Source organism: Camelus bactrianus, chromosome 35 (genome assembly GCF_048773025.1).
Source record: "Camelus bactrianus isolate YW-2024 breed Bactrian camel chromosome 35, ASM4877302v1, whole genome shotgun sequence".
Classification (NCBI taxonomy): Eukaryota; Metazoa; Chordata; class Mammalia; order Artiodactyla; family Camelidae; genus Camelus; species Camelus bactrianus.
This window is the reverse complement of record NC_133573.1, coordinates 29,819,784-29,838,691: the sequence shown is the minus strand read 5'-3', so window position 1 is coordinate 29,838,691 and position 18,908 is coordinate 29,819,784. Positions and strand designations below refer to the sequence as shown.

Below are 18,908 nucleotides of genomic sequence, written 5' to 3'. Positions count from 1 at the left end.
CAGAGGACAGAGGCCGCCTAAACCCTGTGTCCTCATCACAAGACCCACAAGGCCTCGTGTGTAAAACGCGCAGTGTGGGGCATGGCACCAAAAAGATGTCTGCTACCTGAAGGAAAAGCCCAAAGACGTTGCTGAATAGCCTGTGCTCCAAGGATGATCATAAATTTCTGTGTTTTCACTTAGAGACATCGCTGGTGCTTGTGGGAGCTTGCAGTTGAGGACCCCAAACAATGACCTTGGATCACGTGTGTGGTTGAACAGGCCACCTTGTGATATTACATTACGGTTGAATTTCTAAGTCCGATGAAACGTGACCAATTTGTTGAGCACTGTCTTAAATGTTTTATATCCACCATGTCATTTACCTTCATCTTCACTGGCACCGTATGATACAGGAATCATCACTGTTTTACTGAGAAACATAGCAAGGCTTCGATGGATCAGTAACTTGCCAGGGATTGGAGCAGGTAATTCAGAACTGGAATTCTAATCCAGATCTTTCTGCATCCAAAGCCCTCTTCCCTCCTAAAAACACTCTTCTTGTCACTGGCTAGAAAGTGGAGCCTTCTGAGAATGTAAACTGTAGAGGAGAAAGACCTTCCCACCCCCTCCCAGGTTCCATGGCGTAGTCTGTGAAACAAGCAGGAAACAGGCAGATTAACAGGAAGAAAAGGCATACACAGTAATCAACTTTTACTATTATGTGCACGAGGGCATTACAGTACAAAAAGCGAATGCCCCAAAAGGCCTTGAGATTTGAGAGCTAATATATCACCTTAACAGGGGAAGGGCAGGGGGTGTCGCCTCGCAGGGCAGAATAAATGGTTTTTAGAGATGAGTGGGCCCTTAGAAGAACAGATGGGAGGATGGTGGTTTGTGACAATCTGGGTGTGGGCTCCAACTCTAGGCTCCTCTCCTGTGACAGGAGTCAGTCTTTCTGGTGGGGCAGCTCCTAGGATGGGACTTGTGACACCCGAGGTCCCATGGAGGCTCTGTGTTCAGGCAGGTAAGGGGACTTCAAAGGACGCACTCCTGCATCTGCGGTTTCTCACGTGCCTTTGGGGAACCACAGGGAGCATGACTGCTGGACGTTATAGTAGGTTTTCATCTGGCAGTTTGCTTGGAGACGGCCACACTGTCCCCAGAAAGGCTGCAGCACTTTGCAGTCCCACCGGCAGTGCTGAGCGCTCCCGTTGCTCCGCCTTCTCACCAGCACCTGGCGATGTGGGCGTCGTTTCCACAGGAGTGAAGCAGTATCTCCTTGTCATAATTTGTATTTCCCTGAAGACATACGGTGAGGAGCACCTTTTCATAAGCTCAGTTGCCATCTGTGTACATCTGTGTGTCTTCCCTGGCGGCGTCTGTTAAGGTCTTTCATCCATTTTTAATCCTCTTATTGTCGAAGAGTTTTGCTCTTTTCAATAGAAGCAGCAAGGTTATACTTTTTATAAAGAGCTCTCCCCATAAGCAGCAGGGTATGAAGATAATGCACTTCTGTCTCCTTTACGATGCATTGCACTCACTTTTCATATTTTATCCAGAGGACTGTTCAGTCAGTGATTTATTAAGTGCTCAGAAGGTGCTTATCCCTTCGACTTGGCCTCTGACTTCCCAAAGATGGTAACTCTGCTGATTATGTAAACCCACGCATGTACTTACACCAGCAATTCAAGGATTCATGGTTTTGTGAAAGGGTAAATAAAATCGACAACCCTCTGGCCAGGAAAAGAAAGAGGACCTAAATAAACAAAATAAGAAATGAAAGAGAAGAAAAAGCAACTGATACCACAGATACACAAAAAACCGTAAGAGAATACTGTGAACAACTATATGCCAAAAAATTGGACAACCTAGAAGAAATGGATGAATGTCTACAAACATATAGTCCACCAAAACTGAATCCAGGAGGATAGATAATTTGAACAGACCAATCACTAGAAGTGACATAGAATCTGTAATTTAAAAAAAAAAAAAACAAAACTCTCTGCAAACAAAAGTCCAGGACCTGATGGTTTCACTGGGGAATTCTACCAAAGAAGAACTAATACTGATACTTCTCAAACTCTTCAAAAAGACTTAAGAGGAGGGAACACTCCCAAACTCATCTATGAAGCCACCATCACCCTGATACCAAAACCAGACAAAGTACCAATAAATAAAATTACAGGCCAGTATCTTTGATGAACATAGATGCAAAAATGTTCAACAAAATATTAGTAAACCAAATCCAACAACACAGGAAAAAGATCATACCCTACAATCAAACTGGATTGTAAGGATGGTTCAACATACGCAAGTCAATCAGTGTGATACACCACATCAAAAAAAGAAAGGACAAAAACCACATGATCATCTCAATAGATGCAGAAAAGGCGTTTGATAAAATTCCAAATCCATTCATGATTAAAAAAAACTCTTATCAAAGTGCATATAAAGGGAACATATCTCAATATAATAAAAGCTATTTATGACAAAACCACAGCCAACGTAATACTCAAGGAAAAGTTGAAACCCTCCCTGCTAAAATCTGGAACACGAGAGGTATGCCCACTCTCACCACTTCTATTCAACATAGTATTGGAAGTCATAGCCATAGCAATCAGACGAGAAAAAGAAATAAAATGGATCCAAATTGGAAGAGGAGGTAAAACTGTCACTATATGCAGATAACATGATACTATATATACAAAACCTTACAGACTCCACACAAAAACTACCAGAGTTGATAAATTATTTCAGCAAAGTAGCAGGATACAAGATTAATGTACAGAAATCTGTTACATTTCTTTACACTAACAATGAAATATCAGAAAAAGAAAATAAAAAAGCAATCCTTTCTAAAATACTTAGAATAAACCTGACCAAGGAAATGAAAGATTTACATGCTGAGTACTATAAAACATTGATAAAGGAAATTAAAGCTAATTTTAAAAAATGGAAAGTTATCTTATGCTCTTGGATTGGAAGAATTAATACTGTTAAAATAGCCATACTACCCAAAGCAATCTATATATTTAATGCAATTCTCATCAAATTACCCATGACATTTTTCACAGAACTAGAACAAATAATCCTAAAATTTATATGGAATCACAAAAGACCCAAAATTGCCAATGCAATATTTAGGAAAAAGAACAAAGCTGGAGGCATAACCCTCTTAGACTTCAGATACTACTACAGAGCTACAGTAAACAAAACAGCATGATACTGGCACAAAAACAGACATATGACCAGTGGAACAGAATAGAGAGCCCAGAAATAAACTCCAGACTTTTGGTCAATTAATCTTTGACAAAGGAGGCAAGAACATACAATGGAGTAAAGACAGTCTCTTCAGCAAATGGTGCTGGGAATACTGGGTGGCTACATGTAAATCAATGAAGTTAGAGCACTCCCTCACACCATACACAAGAATAAACTCAAAATGGCTTAAAGACTTAAACGTAAGACAGGACACATGTATCTCCTAGAAGAGAACACAGGCAAGACATTCTGTGACATAAATCATAGCAGTACTTTCCTAGGTCAATCTCCCAAGGCAATAGAGATAAAAGCAAAAATAAACAAATGGGGCCTAATTAAACTTATAAACTTTTGCGCAAAGGAAACCATAAACGAAAAAAAGGACAATCTACAGAACGGGAGAAAATATTTGCAAATGATGTGACTGACAAGGGCCTTATTTCCAGAATATAAAAACAGCCCATTCAACTCAATAACAAAAAAACAAACAACCCAAGCGAAAAAATGGGCAGAAGACCTAAACAGACATTTCTCCAATGAAGATATATAGACGGCCAATAGGTACATGAAAGGATGCTCAATATCGCTAATTATCAGAAAAAATGCAAATCAAAACCACAATAAGTTATCACCTCACACTGGTCAGAAAGACCATCATTAAAAAATCCACAAATGATAAATGCTGGAGAGGGTGTGGAGAAAAGGGAACACTCCAACAGTGTTGGTGGGAATGTAATTTGGTGCAGCCACTATGGCAAACAGTGTGGAGATTCCTTAAAAAACAAAAAAAATAGACTTACCATATGATCCAGAAATCCCATTCCTGGGCATATATACTGAGAAAACTCTAATTCAAAAATATACATGCACACCAGTGTTCACAGTAGCGCTCTATACAACAGCCAAGACGATGGGAGCAACCTGAACACCCATCCACAGATGACTGGATAAAGAAGTTGTGGTATATTCATACAAGGGAATACTACTCAGCCATAAAAAGAATAAAATAATGCCATCTGCAGCAACATGGATGGACCTGGAGATCGTCATACTAAGTGTAGTAAGCCAGAAAGAGAAAGAAAATACTATATGATATCGCTCATATGTGGGATGCAAAAAAATGAGACAAATGAACTTATTTACAAAACAGAAACAGACCACAGACATGGAGAACAAACTTATGGTTACCAGGGGAGAAAAGGGGGGTGGAGGGATAAATTGGGAGTTTGGGATTTGCAGACACACACCACTATACATAAAATAGATACACAGCAAGGTCCTACTGTAGAGCACAGGGAACTATATTCAACACTTTGTAATGGCCTATAATAAAAAAGAACATGAAAAAGAATAAATAAATAAATAAATAAATAAATAAATAAATAAATAAATAAATAAATGTGTGTGTATATATATATATATATATATATATATGACTGAATCACTGTGCTGTACACCAGAAACTAATACAACATTATAAATCAAATATACTTTAATTTTAGCAATGTCTTTTAAAAAAGGGAATTAAGTACTGATACAGGTCACAACATGATGAACCTTGACAATGGCATGCTGAGTAGAAGAATCTAGACACAAAGGGCAGTGTATTGTATAATTCCGTCTGTGTGAAATCTCCAGAACAGAAAAATAGAGAGAGCCAGAAAGCAGGTTAGTGGTTGCCAGGGCCCGAAGGTGACAGAGGCACTGGTGGATGACGGTTAAGGGCACAGGGTTTCTGTGTGGGGCCATGAAAATGTTCTGAAACTGATTGTAACTGAGGGTTGCACAACTGTGTATATACTAAAAATCACCGAATCGCATACTTTAAGTGGATGAATTGTATGGTATGTGAGTTTTGTCTTAACAGAGCAGTGATTTATAAAAACTAAAAGCATGGTTAGTGCAGCTCCTCCCTGTGTGACCCTGTTGGGAGGTGGCCCCGGGTCTGGGCGCCTCTGCAGTGCCTACTACAGCAGAAGTGTCAGGGGAAGGAAAGGTGTGTTCATGTACCTTGTCGTCCCAGTGTGGCACAGGCTTCGGGTTCCATGCACGACTTCACGCCCTGTGCGGCAGAGTCTCACAGTCTGCACGTGGCATCTTGTTTGCCTCCTCCGCCAGAGCCCGGGTCCAGGAGAGGACCTTCACCTGCTCCGCTCACGGCTGGGTGGTCAGCAGCTGGCGAGGGCCTGGCGCACAGCCAGAGCGCGGAAAGCCTGTGGACGACTTGTCCCGCGGTGGACGGTGGCACCTGCTCGCCTGGTAGGCTCCTGACCACCTGGGGCCTCTACGGAGAAGCTGGGTTCCCTGGACGGTGTGCGTCTCCGGGAACCCTCTCCGGCCATTTCCAGTTTACTCCTCCACCTCATTTCATGTGCCACTCCTCTTCCTCCTAGTCATGCAGTTCTCATCCCAAACTCGGACTGATGGTCAGGAATCATCCGTCACAGCAGAGGTCAAGGATCACCAAGGAAATCTGCCAGACTCCTCCCCTCCGACAGCTTCCCCTGCCACCTCTGCAGACAGCCCAGGGGAAGGATGGCGGCGGCCACCGGGATGAGCTCGTGCCATCGTGCCTTCTGAGCGGCGCGTGGGGCAGGTCCACAGACACGGAAGTATCGACCATGAACTGAGGAAATGTATTTTCCTCTCCTTCCTCCTGGGACTGGAATGACTAATTAGACCAACATGAAATTAAAATGATTTCAAGATCGAAACACTGGGGGTAGGATCTCTCGAAGTCCGTTTTTCATCACTGAGCTGAAACTAAATTATGCTGTCAAACGCCGTATTATTTCAAATTAGCCAAATTAATTAATCTAACTCAGTCCTTGGCTGTATTAATCATCTGTTTTAGAATTTTATGAGAGAAAGAACGTGACTTGTTCAGCTTGGTGTGTGTGGATGAACCTCACTGACAGGTAGCTTGTCTTCTGCTCCAGGCTGGTGCTTTAAAATCTCTGCAGTAACAGAAGCCCCTCAAATACGATAATATTAAGTCTCACAGGTTCTTATTTTATTTTGCTTGCATTTGAAAATATCTACCTTCCTAGTCTTAAGATTATAAGAAGTAAGTGGTGTTTTGTTTTGGTTTCAAGCACTCAAACGTGTCAAAAGACTGCCTTGTGCACATCCCATTTTTTATGATGATTCTCTTTTAAATGCCAGAAGCCTACAAGTGTATGCTTAAGAAGAGATTTCTGTTGAACTCATGTATGAGACTTGGGGATTCCGGATTCTCCAGAGAGCACCCAAAGCCAGACGAAGGCGACGTGAATTACACCAACTCCTCCGATTCCTCACTGTCTCGAATGGACCAGGACAACAGACCCCTGCTGCCGAGCCCCCTCGCTCTGCACCCTGCATCTGTTCCTCACAGTTTATAGAAAATGCTGTCCACGGGGAAACAGGGCTTGTGATTACTAACAATCCCACAGCAACGGTGATGTGCGCAGGCCCTGGGCTTGGCCACGTCACCTGCCTGAGGTGGGTTCCCTCGTGGTCACCATCTGAAAGCTTAGGCAGCCCAGGCTGGAAGCCTGAGTTCACGGCCATCTCACCATGGCTGAACGGCACGACGATGGCAGACACACAGACGAGCGCTGCCACGTTTGCTGCTGCTCCAAAAGTCTGAATGCCTAAGCCATCTGGTAAAACCGGGTCCCCCACACCCCTCTTCCTGGAGGCTTTCTCCCCCGCGGTGTGCAGAAGCAGCTCCCAGGCAGCTCCCACCTGCCTTCCACACCTAAAGAGGGGGCACTAGGAGGACAGCGCAGGCTGTGCGTCCCCAGCATGTCTCCAGCAGGGTCCAAGCCAGCAGTCCCGATCTCTTTCCGTTATCTTGGGCTGTTACCTTGTGTTCACTTCTCTGGACCTCAGTTAACATAGAATTCATGGCTTTGGCTTAGAAACCTACAAAGTCCACGGTTCCGGTCACGTGGGACCTGAGGAGCCAGTAGGGGTTGGGGGGGGCTGCTCTCTGCTGTGACTTTCCCCACTTCTCACTCACTCATGTGACAAGGGCAATAAAAACCGGGGCTGGTTCTATGGGCATGACTGCTAGCGAAGCCGGTGAGAACAGTCTGAATTCCTTTGACACGTTTCTTGGAAGGGTCCCACTTTTTATTAACATTGCCCATTTCTGCACTTCCATGTTCTGGCCGAGACCCAACCAAGAAATGGAAAAATACCATGAGAAAGTGAGCGCCAGGGCACTTCTGGCCTGGCGGGACACAGGAAGTACAGCAACCTTGGGGAAAACATGTTTACATGTTTTTCTGGCTGTGTTTCCACATCCCTCTTAGAGCTGGGAGCGCGATGTTTACTGAAAGGTTTGGAATTAGCCTCAAATGACGGACCCACAGGTTGCTCAAAATCGGCTGGGCTACCACCCAAACTGCTCCTGCCTTACTTTGGGAGCCAGAAAAGGTGGCCTGTACTCCAGGTTCCAGAGGCCCCGGGAGGCATTTCTGGGAGGCAGTGGGTGAGAACAGGGCCTCTGCAAAGCTGCACCGAGAAGCAGAGCTGACGGTTTTCCCCACGGGCGGTCAATATTTGTCTGGGCAATGACCGAAGTATGAAGTTTGTAAATATCAAAAAGTATTTTGGGATTTTGTTTGGCTTCTGTCAGGAAGAGCCTGAAAAGGTGCCTTTTTAGGATTCACAGGCAGGTAGGGCTTAGAACGGTCACAAATGGAGTTCTCCCAGCAAAGCCACACCTCTCTCTGCCCTCAGTTTTCTTTTAATCAGTAACTATCATGTTTTATCATATCCAGCTCGAAACTCTGACAAGTTTTCCAGGACCAACCCCACATTTCTGTGGTTATTTTTGTTATTTATGCTGATCCTGACATGTGAGTGACTTTTTGTTCCATGATATCTTGTTCTTATTTTAGTCACACTTAAGGTATATTTTTGATGAAAACTGGTTGCAAGATGTCAGTCTGGCATTAAGACTCTGCTCTGATAGCTCTCCTCTGTACCCAAGGCAAGCATTCCAGAGTTGTGCTCACAACACATGCTTCCTGAAGAAACGATGAACCACATAATTTTTTGGCGAAATCATGCTTTCACTGGAATCATAGTAAAACCAGTATTTTGAAAAAAACATGTCAACCATTTGAGAACTCTTCAGGGGATTTCCTCATGTGAACGTCCAGCTGCAGTGACTGACGACCACAGAGACATAAGAAGGGTCTGCATCTGCTCTTCTCTAAAGGTGTGAGAACCACGCCACGTGCTGGCGGCTGCGGAACAGTCACTCAAGGTAACTAAAGGGCCGTCTGTGGAGCATCCTGGAAGCTGGCCCGCGCTTTTCACTGTGAGGCGCACATCTTATTAGATGACACTGCTTCACTCCATCTGTTTTAATAGCTGTACGTTCGGCAGCTTCCTGTGTATCTCACTGATTTCACCACCTGTCAGTGAAAGTCACTTGATGATGCCTGGCTTACGGGGACAAAGACCTAGGGCCCCACCACGCGGACGTTCATGTGAGGGCTCTCTTCTTTCAGACGGCAGTGCACTCGGAAGCTAGGATGCTGTCTGTGTGCGCCTACACACAGACACGCGACATGCCCTGGCACACACACACACAATTTTCGGCGTCCAGGACCGTGGCCCTTCCCCAGGGCTGAGGCATGTCTCACTGTGAGTTTTGTGGACAGGCAGAGTCGACCTTCCACTAAGGACCCAAAGTCCACCTCTGCCCTTTCTCCAGGCCACACTCCCCGAACAGGGAACGGGCCAGGGGCTACATAATCCATGTCTGACACTTTGGATACAGAACTAGTGTTACAGGTTGAACTGTGTGCCCCCCTAAAATTCATAGGCAGGGTCCTAGGTTCCGTAACTCAGAACGTGACCTGATTTGTAGGGAAGGTCGTTAATTAAAATGAGGTCATTAAGGTGGGCCTCACTCCAGTATGACTGGTGTCCTTATGAAATGGGAAATCCAGACACAGACACACAGGGAGAGGATGTCTATGGCCATCCACAAGCCAAGAGAGAGGCCTGAACAGACTCTCTTTCACAGCCTCAGGGGTAACCAATCCTGCAGACACGATGACCTCAGACCTCTGGCCTCCAAGTGCAGACAATGCATTTCTGTTGTTTGAGTCCTCCCGTTAAGGCAGCCCCAGCTGCTAACACAGCGGCGATGCAAAGTAGCTGGAGAAAGAAGGGATCTCAGTAACCCCAGAGCGGCACTCAGCCCCGGGCCCCGCGGTGGGCGGGCCCTGGGGGTGCTGGACCGCCAGCCGGGGCCCAGTGGGCAGGCGGTGCCAGCAGCACCTCGGGGACCGGCTGTGCTGGACAAGTTTGGCCGAGGCCCCAGTTCCTTGCCTCTGGTGGCTCCTGCCCACTTTCTAACCACCCACTGGCCCTTCAGAAAGTTATTTTCTTCTTAAACCATTCAGAGTCTGCTGGCTGCAACTCACCACCTTGATGGCTATAGAAACTGGGACCAAGGGTGGTTGCTCAGCCAGCGGGCTCTAGGGAAATCTGGGGAGTCTGGGGTTGTTTATCTGAGGCAGAAGACACACAAATACAACTTGTATTAAGGGGGTTTAAAGCAAAAGACCAGTTTCCTTGCTTCACAGAACACTTCTGACACCAAATGTATAGGGTTTTTCTCTCATGCCAGCCAGTTTTCCAACTGTCCAGACACCAGCTGGGCATCCACCAGTCAATTCGATTATGATGCTGATGATCTGGACAGAGTGAAGACCCTGCGGGTAAAGGGCTCGGCCCCACAAGATCCCCCAACCCCGCCGCAGACGCCCACTACAGGTCCCAGGTTGTCCCTGGCTTCTGATGGGCTGGAAGTCGGACATCCTCACCCCGCACCCCAGCTTCCATAATTTGCTATAAGAGCTCAGAGGATTGAGGGAAACACATTCACTGGCTGATTATAAAGGTCGGGATAAAGGACCCAGATGAAAAGGTACAGAGCAAGGACTGGAAGGGCCCCATGAGCAGGAGCTTCTGTCCCCATGGAGCTAGAGAATGCCACTCCCCCAGCGTGGATGCGTTCACCAACCCAGGCGCTCTCCAACCCTTCTTTAGGGTTTCTGCGGAGGTCCCGTCGTGCAGGCGTGGCTGAATCAATAGGTAGCCATTGCTGGTTAACCTCACGTCCAGCCCCGCTGCCTCCCCAGAGTTCCAGGCCTCTAAGCACAGGCTGGCTCCCCTGGAAACCAGTCCCCTCCTGCGGTGCTTCCAGCAGTCACCTTAACACAAACTCAGGCACGGCTGAAAGGGGCTTGTGATGGCCAGCCCTCCTGTGGCCTCTGCACTGCGGGGCTGTGTCGGGCGCGGGGCACAAGCACATGTCACCTTGTTGTTCTCGTCACTGAGGTGTTCATGAGGGTTTCAGGAGCTCTGGCCAGGAGTCAGGGACAAGGCCCAAAACACATATGCCTCATTATACCACAGCGTCACAGCGGACAGGAGCCCAGCAGCCCCCGACGTGCGGCCACGGGACAGCTGAGCGGACGGCGTCCGGGCCTCGGGGCGCAGAGTGCCCGCGGCCGGCGCGGTGGGGCTCCCTGCTGCCGCCACCGCGGAACAGAACTAGGGCGTGGCGAGTCAAGGCTGCCCAGGGCCCCGGGCTGCCTGCCTGCTCCGGGGGACAGGGGACAGCAAGCCCAAGTCCTGTAAACAGTATCTCTTCTCTTGTAGCCGCAGAGCTATCATGGCGGAAAACCAAAAGCACGCTTTAACTTTGCATGTTACTGCGTCGCAGCGTGTGACAACTTTGCAGCTCGTCCACGTGTTTTTGTCTGAGAGGGGCGGCCCAAGACCTGGGACGGAGCAGCGCGTCTGCCCTGTGTCCTGTGCCCTCGGGCTCAGAGGGGGCTTCCCTGCCAGCGGTGTGGGACGGCAAGGCCCCCGCCATGGGCAGCGACGCGAGAGCCAGGAGACGGCTTCAGCCTCGGGGATTTCGGTGCTGGCTAACTCATTCCAGAGGGACAGCTCCTGAAGCCACACTTTGCTGGGATAAGTGAAAATGCTTCTCTGTGACAAACGATGCTTGGTTCCAAGAACCATGCTGGACGGCACTCATTCTCACCCACTTCTCAGGCTTGAATCAGGCCACAGCCTCTGGGCCACGGGCCTGAGTGCCAAGTCCACAGGCCGGAAGACTCCGAGGTAACCTGGCACGTATGCAGGCCTGGCGCGTGCTCTTCCCAGCCTCCGCTAAGCAGACCTGCAGGCTCTCTCCAGGGTGGCGCTGTCCCTGGAAAGGGAGCACTTTCGAGAGCTCCAGGGGCAGGTTCTGAGTTAGAACCAGTCCCCGGGCTGCTAGGACCCCCTGTGCCTCCCTGGTCAGAGGAGGGATCCTGGGGTGATCAGGTGACAGGCGACTGGTGACCACCTTGCCAGACTCACTAGCGTGACTTTAGAAGAGGCACCGTCAGAGCCCACAGCGGCTTCCGGCCTCGCCGCGGACACACGGTGACCGGGAGGAGACACAATGCGCTCAGCAAGAAAACTCATTTAAAAAGAGGGCAAAGAGCCAGATGCGTTGCCGTGACGCACGACCAGGACACCGAGGAGGAGGAAGCCGAGTGAAGGTTAGTGGCCGCGATTCTTTTCCCGACTTGGAAGATCTTTTTGTTTTTGTTTTTCTCCTGTGTTTCTGTGTTTTCTGGAAGAAGAGGAGGAAGTCTAGTTAAAACCCGGTGACACAGTGACCCTAAGAAGAGCTGCCAGGCATGGATTTACAGCCCAAGAAGGCCGTGCCACGTGGAACTCAGCTCCGCACAACCAGAGCAGGATCACAGCTGCACTGGGCTCGGTGGGGACTTGCACGGGAACTTCCTTGAAGGTCGCCTCTCCCTCTGATTTCTCAGGGTTTCACTGAGGGTTGTACTAGGTCCTATTCCACTCTGACATGCAGAATTTATCCAGGAAGCAATGCAGGCAGGTGGACAGTAACAATCAGGTCTCAGTTACCGTGTTGAGAAATGCAATCACATCCCACCTTCACGGTGTGGTTACGAGGACCAGCGGAGGCCACGTGTATAAAAAATGTTCTTGGCACGTGGCAGACCCTCAGGTCAATTTATATATGCTCGTAGGTGCTTGCCTTTGTCTCAAGAGTGAGTGACGATAAACCTTTTAAGACAAATGGCTATATTTCAAACAAGGACAGACCTGGGAGGATTTCAGTTTGATTATTTGGGTCCAGGAGGTGCTAGAAGAGTGTATTCTGGAAAAGCTGTCGTGAGAAGAACGAAGTACGTGGGTAACAGCTCTGAGGTGCTCTGTGTGTGCGCGGCCGGAGTGGAGAGGACGTGGAGGTGGTCAGACGGACGCGGCCACGGAGACACGAGGCAGGGCGCTGGGAGGTTTACCAGTGAGAATTCAAGGGTTATCTCGAATCCCCCAAGAATGACATCAGGGGAGAGAGTGGAGAGGAAAATTATAATCCTGGTGCTAAATTCATCGTGAAAGTTAGGAGTATGCCCTAGAGTTTAAGATTCCAGCAAAAAGAACTGAGAGCATCTGGTATCAGTGGAGCTTGGATTTCAAATGAAGAGGGGCGGGAGTCTGCTCCGCATCAAGGCACTTCCTCCTGGTCTGTGGCCCTGACGCCCTCCTCCCGGCCGGTCTCCATCCCTAGGGCTTTGCTGAATGAACTGTGGCTCCGGTTTCCAACGTCCCTCTGCAGAGACCTGCTGGTCCTCTCACACCTCAAGTCTGAGAGCTCCAAGCCAGGCTCATGGTCGCCCCCTCACCACCCCCGCTTTCTCAAAGCCCTGCTAACCGGGTGTCCCTTCACAGCTCCAGCGCCACACTCGGCTCCTCATCGACCACTCAGACCCCAGGGTCTTCCTTGGCTTTCCCACCACTTGTCCCCACAGCCAGGCAGGGCCGATCCCGTGGGCCCATAGCCGCAGCCTCCGCTCCGTCTGTCTCTCACTGTTTCTTCCCTTCGGTGCTTTCACAGTCCTGCCTTCTTAGGTGCTGGTGTTTCTCCCTTCTCTTCCTCCTCCAGTCTTACTTACATATAAATTATAGAATAATATTCCAGTAAAATGACCTAATAAAAACCTTCGATTGCAGAACGTCTTTGAATGGCTCCCCATTCTTGAAAATAAAATGCACATTCCTTTGCTCGGTGTTCCAAAGGACTTCAAATTCACACCGTGTCTGACTTTCTGACGACTGCTCTCCGTGTGCGCTGCAGCACAGCCAGACCGAGTTACTCGTTGTCCCTTCGTCTACGACGGTGTCCTCTCCCTGCTCCAGGCTTCTGTCCCGTGTGCCAGCTGCCCTGCGCTTCCTCGCCACTTCGCTTTCTATACGACCGAGCTTCTAACCTTCCTGCAGACAAAGCCCAGGCACTGCCTCCTCTCGGAGCCTTCCTTGATGGGTCTCTCCTGTCAAGACGGAAGAGATTCGTTTTCTTCCTTTGAAGTGCACAACGTGACATAAAATTACCTCCTGCAGATGTGATATCAATATTAATCACATTCATGAACCGTCTGCTTTTTGATGTAGTTATTTCTATACAGTCCTCAAGAATTAAGGATTTTTATTTTTAGTATTTGACAAAGCAACTATTTTGACACAATGCACACAGAAGATAAAGCAAAGCCCAGCAGGTCACACATAGTAAGTGGTTATTTACATATAATCAAGTGAATTTTTAAAATCTGTGGAATATATGATCTGCTGTTAAAGTAATGCAAATCTAACACTACATAAATATAACTGAAGACATAATTTACCGAGAGAAGCTGTACCAACAGCCAAGAGGCCCATATACAGACGGTCAACATCATCAGTCAGCAGGAGAATGAAAATTAACACCAGAGTGAGGCACCAACGCACGCCCCCAGGAATGCCTGCAATCAGAAAGTCAAACCGGAACAAATGTCACGGAAGATACAGAGAAACTTGAACTTCTCATGTTACTAAACTGCCACTTTGCAAAACAGTTTGGGAGTTTCTTAATGTATTAAACATAAATTTATCATAAGACCCAGTAACTCTGACCCTAGGAATCTACCACAGAGAACTGCAAATACATGTTGACACAGGAACAGTTGTTCACTGCAGCTTTCCTCGTGATAGCCAAGAAGTGGAAACACCCCAAATGTACACCAGCCAGTGACTGGATAAATGAAATGAGCAACAGCCATATAAGAAGACATTATTCAGCAGTAAAGACAAATTACATATACATACTACAACTTGGATGAACCTTAAAAACATTATGCTAAGGAAATGTTCCCAGGCACCAAAGATCACTTAGTATGTGATTCCCTTTATATAAAACATCCAAGAAAAGGCAAATGAGTAGAGACAGAAAATAGGTTCCCAAGACCAAAGCTGGAGGAATCACGTCCCCTGATTTCAAACTGTACTATGAAGCTACAGTAACCAAAGCAGTATGGTGCTGGTGCTAAAACACACACACAGATCAACGGCATAGAATTGAGAACCCAGAAATAAACCAACATGTATTTAGACAATTAATTTACAACAAAGGAGCAAGGGAAAATACAGTGACGACAAGGCAGTCACTCCGATAAACACTGTTGAGAAAACTCAACAGCCACGTGCAAAAGAATGTAACTAGACCACTATTCTATGCCACACACACACAAATTAACACAAAATGGACTAAAGATTTGAATGCAAGACCTGAAACCATAAACTTACTAGATGAAAACATGACAAGTAACCTCGCTGACATCATTCTTAGTGAAGTTTCTGTGGCTATGACTCCAAAGGCAAGGGAAACAGAAACAAAAATTAACAAATGGTACCACATTAAACTAAAAAGCTTTCTTTGCACATTGAAGAAAACCACCGTCAAAATAAAAAGGCTGCTTACTAAATAGGAGAAGATACTTGCAAATCGTATATCCACTGATGGGATAATACCCAAAATATACAAAGAACTCAACAACAACAAAACACCTAATTGAAAAATGGGCAGAGGACCTGCATAGACGTTTTTTCAAAGAAGACATACAGATGGCCAACAGGTACATAAAAAAATGTTCAACATCCCTAATTATTAGGGAAATGCCAATCAAAACTACAATGGCTGTCATGTCGCACCTGTCAGAAAGACTATCATCAAAAAGACCACAAATTACAAAAGTAGGTGAGGCTGTGGAGAAAAGGGAAACCTTGTGCACAGCTGGTGGGGCTGTGAATTAGTGCAGTCACTGTGTCAAACAGTATGGAGATTGTGCAAAGAACTAAGACTAGAGCTACTATCCCATTCTGGGCGTTCGTCTGTACAACACAGAAACACTCATTTAAAAGATATAAGCACCTTGATTAACAACAGCCAAGACAGGGAAACAATCTGAGTGCCCATCGATGGATAAATGGATAAAAAGGATGTAGTTATATACTTACAAGGGAATACCACTTGGCCATAAAAAGGATGAAGTTTCGCCACTTGCAACAACATGGACGTTATGCTTAGCGAAATAAGTCAGATGGAGAAAGACAAATGCCATGTGATTTCACTCATATGTACAATCTAGAAGACCAAAAAACAAACACATTAAAACAGAAACAAACACACTGATGCAGACAGAAGATCAGTGGTTACCAGAGGGAAAGGGGGGCGGAGCGTGGGTGAGGGTCCGCTGTCTGGGGATGGACGGCTTGCGGTGGTGCCACTCTGCAATATACAGGGTGTTGAACGACAGTGCTGCGCAACTGAAACTTACAAAAGAACAAAGCAAAAGAAAAATAGATGGTTCAGTTCATGTCATGTGTATCTTACATATTTAAAAATGTAAAAATTTTCAAAAAGGAAAACAGTCCTGGTGCACAGAGCTGGGGGTGGGAAAGGGGGGTGACTGCAAATGGGCAGTGGGGCAGTTTTGTGATTCTAAATGTGGACTGTAGTGATGGCTTCACAACTCTGTAAATTAACTAAAAATCATTGAATGGTAGCCTTAAAATGGGTGAGTTTTATGGTATGTGAATTAAACCTCCATAAAACTGTTAAAAAATATAATTGAACTTTCAGATCATACAACCTTTATCCATTGGAAGAATAAAATAAAACCTAATTTGTTTTAAACAATATTCTAGCAGAAACATGTCAAGTACCACAAAGGGATAAAATGCAGAATCTGTCTAATTCTAGCTTATTACATTTTGATGGGACAGCTGTTTGGACCAATGTAACAAAACAAAAAGAACATCTTCTTTGTACAAGCCACTGAAGTAGAAATAAATTTTTAAGGAAAACCACACTGAGTTATTATTTTTTAAACAAGTTTTGTAGGTAATCTTAAATCTTTACCAATTAGGTTAGAAAAAATTGCTTTTGCTAAGACTTTATTGGATCTCATCCACTTGTTTGGTCACATAAATGTCAGTACATAGCAGTCTTTTACTAATTAATTATTCATCCTAAAGTCTATTAGCAAATATTTACCACTTACAGCCTAATTAAAACTGAACCCAGGTGACTATTAAGTAGAGGTCATTCTAAAGCTCTTCTCAAGAGAAATACAGGCTTGTTTGTAGGAGAATTGCCAAGAATTACCACTCGGGGGTAGTTATTCAGAGATCGATAAGAAATTCAGGAACACAGGTTAACATTCACCCCTCACAGGTCTACTGTCGTTCATTTTTATCAAGCGTCAGACTCACAGAAGCCGGGGAGGACGTGCATCCGCAAAGGGAGGGCGGGCGTCCAGGCGGTGGTGCGCAGAGGGCACTTCCACCACCAAGCGGCACCACCCTAAGCGCCAGTGGTACCAATTCCTTTGAGGACGGAGGCTCTCCCCACGTGGCCTGGGCCCTTGAGAAAGTCACAGGCAAATAACAGGGTGACTTCCTGATTTTACAAGATGAGGTTTTCTGTTCTTGGACCTCCAGAATGTGTGCAGGGCTCCCTAAGGGGGACCACCACAGACCCGTCTCTTCTCCCAAGGACACAAGAGGAGTGTCAGCTGTTCTTTCTTCTGCCTTACGTATATCTGTGCAATTCCGTCCAGGCTTTGCTGTCCCTTGTGTGCTGCCTTGCACACCTGTACACCCGGTAACGAATTGTTCTATAATACTTCATTCCTTCTCCCTCTTGTCTACGTGGGTGCAGGGCCGTCCTTCATTGGCAGGACTGTCTTATTTCCCCAATGCTATGATGTCAATGTTTTAACACAAGTGGAGACCCTAGTGTGTTTCCTGGTCAGGTACTGAGCTTCCCTCTCAGTTAGCACTGTCAGTCCTCCCACAGCCGCTCCGTGGGGTGTGCCGGTGCCTCCCTCTCCACCCCGGATGCCCAGGGCTCTGCCCGCCCGGTTTCTCTCATGTGACCGCAGGGCACCCTCCTGGCGGGGTCACCATGGGTTGCACTCAGAGAGGAACCAAAGGCGGTGATGCTGATGTGCTGAGGGAGGGCTGTGCAGATTCCTGAACTGCTGGCCACTGATTATTGTCCTTCTTCCTTCCTAAAATGCAGTCTCATAAAAGGCAAAGTCTTATTTTAAATTCTGACTCCTGTCTTACCTTCTGTACTAGCCACTCATTTAAAGTGGCCTTAAAAATCAAAATAAGCTGCACCAAAAACTTGTAAAGGGTCACAGGCATGTCACCGTAGACGAAACGCACAACGCAGCAGCACGACTGGGTACGTTCGCGCAGGACAGGAGGTGATCAGGGGACGCGCGGAGGAAGAGACACCTCCAGGAATTTTACAGTGTGGCGAACAGCGATCACGGAAGAAAATCAAGACAATTTGTCAATCAAGACAAAATGAACGATCCATTTCTTGCCTAACAAAGTTGAACGTGAAAAAATTTGAAAACATTGTTTTGGTGAGTGTATTAGTTTTCCGTTGCTGCTATAACAACTTGCCACAAATGTAGTGGCTGAGAACACACACTTACCATCACACAGTTTTGGGTTCAGGCTCTGTCAAGGTGTCTGCAGGACTGTGCCCTTTCTGGAGGCTCTGGAGGGGAATCCATTTCCTGACACCTTCCCCTCACTTAAGATGGGGTTGCAAAAATGCACCCAGGAAAGGTTATCCATCATATATATTTATTCACTGTATGTACATCTAGTCACTAGCCACGCTTGGAAGTCTCTGAACCCCAGTCGTTAACACACTGTACGTACAACCTGAGACCAGTCCACAGAGAAAGAATTCAGGAACGGCACACTGCTATTTCCTCTGTGTGGGTGCGGCACACACACGCTTCAGACGCCCCCCAGGAGAGGCTCGCCCTCGACTGAGTTTGGGGTTAGAGATGAGCCCCTTCCACCTATGCCCTCCTCCTGCCCCCACTATACCTGGGTTTCTTTAAATAGGCTGTGCTTTCATCCAAGTGTGACGCACACTGAACATGAGTTGGTGATTTTTGATGGTCCTTTCTTGCTAATTTTATAAAAAGAGAAAACAGCCACTTAGGACAAAAGTTAAGTATCAGGACATTACTGCCACATATCAACCACTTACCTCTAATGCAATTGCCTCTAATAAGGTTTTCATTGTTAGGAAATGACTCTATCTGAAAATTACATCTCTCTTGACTAGCTCCTCAGGACAGATAAATGCGAGGCACTATATGCTGATTTTACATTATAGGTATTTTTAAATTGTGTTGCTGCTCTCGACCTGACATTAAAATACATTCCAAATAAGATTTGTTTTTAAGTGGATGAGCACAAAA

At 46.5% G+C, this 18,908-nt stretch overlaps 1 long non-coding RNA gene across 1 annotated transcript in view; it reads right to left on the bottom strand.

Annotated features, from left to right (window-relative positions):
- Window positions 1–678: 678 nt before the first annotated feature.
- The window catches only part of LOC105074454 (uncharacterized), a 63,875-nt gene continuing 45,645 nt past the window's right edge, over window positions 679–18,908 (bottom strand). The window contains exons 4-6 of the long non-coding RNA XR_012504135.1: window positions 15,628–15,754; window positions 13,980–14,096; window positions 679–13,628 (exon numbers count right to left, since the gene is read on the bottom strand). This is a non-coding gene — a long non-coding RNA (uncharacterized LOC105074454). The remainder of the gene's footprint in view (window positions 13,629–13,979; window positions 14,097–15,627; window positions 15,755–18,908) is intronic.